The following is a 6,025-nucleotide window of genomic DNA, read 5'->3' on the forward strand; positions in this document are numbered from 1 at the left end:
AGTTATCCTTTATGGCTCACTTTTTTTTTTTTTTTGACTGCTCTTGGTCTTGGATCTACATTGCTGCCTGCGGGCTTTTCTCTAGTTGCAGAGAGCGGCAGCTACTCTATAGTTGCAGAGCACAGGCTTCTCATTGTCTTGTTGCAGGATATAGACTCTAGGAAGTGCGGTCTCAGTAGGTGAGGCACATGGTCTTACTTGCCCTGCAGCTTGTGGGATCTTCCTGGAGCAGGGATACAACTCATGTCCCCTGCATTGGCAGGCAGATTCTTAACCACTGGACCACCAAAGAAGTCCTGGCTCGCTTTTCTAGCTCTATTGGGCAGTACTCTCTAGACATTGAGAATTCTACTGTGGTGAAGGCCAGGGCTCACTCACCTTTGGATCTCGACACCCATCCCCTCTGTGGCATGATCCCCTCTGATCCTTAAGAAATGAGTGTAGAAAAGTAAAAGAATTCAAAATACCTCAAGGCTTAGAAACCAGTGTTGATCTTCTTAAACATTGATGCATTGATATCAACATCTGGGACCAATTCAGCTTGTTCCAACTCAAAGTCAAAGAAGGAGGACAAGCTTGGGGAGTTTAAAGGCCCTGGTTCTGGGCTGACCCCTAAGCAGTCAGATGATCTCATGAGCAACTCAATCTCCTTCTGAACGCCAATAATTGCTGTCTTGCCCATTCTGTGAGCTTTGTGGGAGCTGAATGAGAAAATTCATGGGAGCCTACGGCAGAGCCTCTCAGCATCGAAGGCCTTTTAAGACATTCCCCTCCATACCTCCAGTTGTTGTCTGGCTTAGATTTTCTAGAAAGCTACAGAGTGTGCAGACATTGTGTTCCCGGGATTTATGGCTTGGTTTACAATGTTTTGGGTGAGGCCAGAAGCTTTACATGCATTATTTTTCTTTGTTTTAAAACTAAATTTGCTTTCTCTCAAAGAGAAGAATTCAAGAAGGAGGAGGAGACTACCAAGGTGGAAAATCTCTGGCTCCTTCCTTTCCACTTGATTACCCAGACAGCGTATTTTGGTCTATGCCTAGGGAACTGGAAGGAAAGTTACCTTCTTCAAGTAGCAGGCTTATCTTACACCAGCCTCATGAGTATCAGAAAATTCAACAGTCTAGGAACTTCTCTGGTGGTCCAATGGTCAAGAACCTCCCTTGTAATGTAGGGGTCGTGGAATCAATCCCTGGTTAGGGAACTAAGATGCCACATTCTCAGGAGCAACTAACCGCTAATGCCACAACTCCTGAACCCGTACAACACAACTAGACAGTCTGTGTACCAGTGAAAGATCCCAAAAGAACCCCCAAATCAAGGCTCACAGGGCTACAGAGCTCATTCACAGATAATTGCAGAGCAGCAAAAAGTTTGAGTTCCCTGATATATATGGTTGTGGGCTGTACTGGGTCCCCCCAGATTCATAAATTGAAGCCCTAATCTGAGAATCTGACTCATTTTGTGACTGTTCCTTGCAAATTAGGCCTTTAAAGAGGTAGTTAAGTTAAAATGAGGTCGTTAGGGTGGATCCTAATTCAATCTGACTGGTGTCCTCATATGAACGGGTTCAGGACACACAGACAGACACAGAGATCACGTGCAGTTGCAGCAAGAAGGTGACCATCTGCAAACCAAGGACAGTGGCCTTAGGAGAAACCAAACCTGCCAACACCTTGATCTCAGACTTCCAGTTCCAGGACGGTGGGAAAATGAAACTCTGTTGTTTGAGCCACCCAGTTTTTGCTTCTTGTTGTTATGGTGGTCCTGGCAAACTATTACACAAACATTCCCAGCTGAGGTCGTGTGTCAGCTCTCAGACTGTAAACAAGGGTCCTTTTCATGGTCTCTTTAGCCACATTTTTTTCACATTTTTTTGTGCTTTGGGTTATGATTTTGTGCTTATGATTTCACTGTTTAAAATTAGCCCTAAGAGCAGTGCTAAAGTGCTATCTGATGTTCCAAAGCACAGAAAGCTGTGATGATGTGCCTTATGGAGAAAATAGAAGTTAGATAAGCTTCATCCAGGCATGATTTATGGTGCTTTTGGCTGTGAGTTCAATGTTAATGAATCAGCACTATATATTAAGTAAGGTGTTTCTGAACAGAAACACATTACAAGGTTGTATATTGATCGGTTGATGAAAATGTTGTGACCAGAGGCTTGAAAGAACCTAACCCTGCATTTCCCACAGGAGCAACAGCACAACAGTCACTAATTCAGTTTTCATGGTGACTTTGTAGACCATTAACAGAGAAAATAATGAAAATCACCTGGATCTAGCAATTCCACTTCTGGGTATTTATCCAAAAGAAATAAAATCACTATCTCAAGAGTATATTTTCATCCCTATGTTCATTGCAGCATTATTTACAAGACCCAAGATATGAAAACAACATATCCATCAATAGATTAATGGATTAAAAAGATGTGAGATATATATATAATGGAATATTATTCAGCCATATAAAAGAAGGAAGTCCTTCCATGTGCTAAACATGAATGAACTTTGAGGGCATTGTGCTAAGTGAAATAAGTCAGACAGAGAAAGATAAATAAATACCAAATGATCTCACTTATATGCTGAATCTTAAAAAGACCAAATTCATTGAAACAGAGAACAGATTGGTGGTTACCAGAGGCAGGGGATGGGAATGGGAAAAACAAATGAAGGTGGTCAAAGGTACAAATTTCCAGTTATATGATGTTATGTGCAATAAGACAATTACAGTTAGCAATACTATATTGCATATTTGAAAATTGCAAACAAAATAAATCTTTTTAAACATTTTTTATCTATTTATTTATTTTGGCTGTGCTTTGTGGCTTGTGAGATCTTAGTTTCCCAACCAGGGATCGAATCCAGGTCCTTGGCAATGAGAACACAGTAATAACCACTAGACCACCAGGAAATTCCCAAGAGTAGACCTTAAAAGTTCTTATCATAAGAAAACAAAATTGTAACTGTGTGGTGATGAATATTAGCTAAATTTATTGTGGTAATCATTTCACAATATGTATATATATCAAATCATTATGTTATACATCTAAAACTAATACAAGGCTATATATGTCAATTATACTCAATAATTTTAAAAAATGTTTTAATCAGCTATACATGTCTTTAAGTAAGTGATTTCTGAATTCTGCTCTTTTGAGGCATTGTTTTTTCTGTATATCAACCTCTCTGGTCTCATCTCTTTTGAACTGACAATCACCAGCATACAACCCAGTGAATTTCAGCAGATGTGCTCAGAAAGAGAAGGAATAGCTGATCATTTCTCATTGTTGTGAGTAGGAAATCACCGTGATTTGTTTCATATTGTTCAAGGAGGGGTTATGTTGGTCAGACATAGGCATCGGTCATGTGGACTGAAGAATGGAAATTAAACCCTTAATTGGGCAAATTGGCTCTAAATGTCCTATTATTAAAAAGAAATAAAATTCTGTGTCTTTACCACTGTACTGGCATATGGAATCCAATACAAGATATCCAGACAATAATAAATGAGACAGCCTAGCTCATTTACTAGCTACTTGGTATGAAAGGACACTTGCCTTGAAAGAGGGAAACCTTTGACCCTACTTTCTGAGTCACTCATCCGGCATCTCTCCTGCCCAATGGAGAGGTCAGGGGTTATGGAGTCAGACAGACACAGGTTAGAATCCTGTCTTCCCCGCTCCCTGGCTGTGCAAACTTTAGCCTCAGTATCTTCATCTGTTCAGTTCAATTCAGTTCAGTTTTCAGTCGCTCAGTCGTGTCTGACTCTTTGTGAACCATGGACTGCAGCACACCAGGCCTCCCTGTCCATCACCACCTCCCAGAGTTTATCCAAACTCATGACCATTGAGTTGGTGATGCCATCCAACCGCTTCATCCTCTATCATCCCCTTCTCCTCCTGCCTTCAATCTTTCCCAGGATCAGGGTCTTTTCAAATGCTCTTCATGAGGTGGCTAAAGTATTGGAGTTTCAGTTTCAACATCGATCCTTCCAGTGAATGCCCAGGACTGATCTCCTTTAAGATGGACTGGTTGGATCTCCTTGCAGGTCAAGGGACTCTCAACAGTCTTCTCCAACACCACATCTCCTCATCTATAAACTGTAGCTAATACAGTAAGTCCCCCACACAGGAACAAATTCCATTCTGAGAGCCCATTTGTTCAGTCCAATTTATTCCTAAGTCCAACAAAGTTAGCCCAGGTACCCAACCAATACAATTGCTCTACAGTACTGTACTATAATAGGTTTATAATACTTTTCACACAAATAATACATTAAAAACAAACACAGAAAATAAAATGTTTTTAATCTTACAGCACAGTACCCTGAAAACTATAATAGTATGGCACAATGGCTGGCATACAATGGCTGGTATCATGTTAGCAGGCAAGAAGAGTTACTGCCTGGAGGAGGGAGAGGGGGTGGGAGATGGTAGAACTAAAGGATCATCAGACATGAGACAGAGGGCAAGCTGCAGTTCCACTCATGCCTGGCGCTGGTGGAAGGCACATTCGAGTCTGTTCACATGCAGAGGACTTCAGATCCCCGGAGCAGGAATGGCAACCCACCCCAGTATTCTTGCCTGGAGAATTTCATGGTCAGTGGAGCCTCGAGGGCTACAGTCCAGGGGATCACAAAGAGTCAGACACGATTGAGCAACTAACACTTTCACTTTACTGTAATACCTATTCCATGGGTTATTGAATGGATTGAGGAAAGTTAAATATGTATTGCAATCCCTAGCACATACTGGTTGATGCAGTAAGTGAGGGTCATTTTGTGAGTGCATGTTTATTTGTGAATATCATCTCTCAGAAACCCTTTCTCCCAGGGAAGGAAGAACCCTGTGTCAACATTTCAGTCCTTTAGCTAAAGTTCTACTGTGTACCTACTGCTTACCAAACCCTGTATGATACAGGAGAAGCAAAAATGTAAAGTTCATGCAATCTGGTTCTGAAGGAACTCTCTCTAGTGTACCTTCATATCTTAAATAATAATATCTTAATATCTTGTATAACCCTGATGACACAAACAGCGTGATAAGATAGTCAAGGAATCAGGTCTAGGACTATAAACATTCCACAGAAGATATTATTTGCATGGTGGTGGGGGTGGGGAAATCTGAGAAGACTTCCTGGAGGAAGGAATGCTCCATATAAGCCTTTAATAAGAGAAGTACAGCTGAGATGAGAAAGAAGGCAGATGGGAGAAAAAGTGAGTCGCTTGATTTTCATAGGAATGTGTATCAGAGCCATGAGTGGAAAACTGCCCAGTGAAAATACATTGGGTTAAATTTCTTTCTATTACAAGAAATTCAGCTCAAATCAATTCCTCATCTGCCATGCCAAAGCCAGTCTTACTTCTTCCCTCTTTCTTTTATTACAGTGGGAGGAATTTTAAAAATTTATTTTCTAAATTATATAAATATTGAATGTTCATTTAGCAAATTTAGACAATTCAAACAAACGAAAATAAAATTATGATGATCCACGTTCCTCCTCCATGGAGATAACCACTGTTAGAGATAAACCCCTTTCTAGAATATTATGTGTCTATTTGGGTGAGAGGGAGAGAAAGAGAGAGATACAGAACATGATACTTACAAATTAAGATCCTAGTGTGTGCCTATTTTAGAGATTAATTTTTATCACTTGATTAACATGTTGAATATGTTTTCAGTGTCAGTAAACACAGAACTCTTATCTTCAACAACTATGCAGCATTCCATTGAATATATATACCATCATCTATTTAACTCATCCTTTCTTGAAGAATTCATTATGTGGCTGTGGCTTTTTTTGGTCACACCATGCAGCATGTGGGATCTTAGTTCCCCAATCAGGGATCAAATATATGTCCTCTGCATTAGGGAGCTCAGAGTCTTAACCACTGGATGGCCAGGAAAGTCTTGCCTGTGTGTTTTAAAGAGTGTTCTAATTATTATAAAATAAATATTTGCTCAGATAGACTACTTAGAAAATATAGAAATGTAGAGGCTTTCTATATTAAGTTTTTTACAAAAAAT

Source organism: Dama dama, chromosome 16 (genome assembly GCF_033118175.1).
Source record: "Dama dama isolate Ldn47 chromosome 16, ASM3311817v1, whole genome shotgun sequence".
NCBI lineage: Eukaryota > Metazoa > Chordata > Mammalia > Artiodactyla > Cervidae > Dama > Dama dama.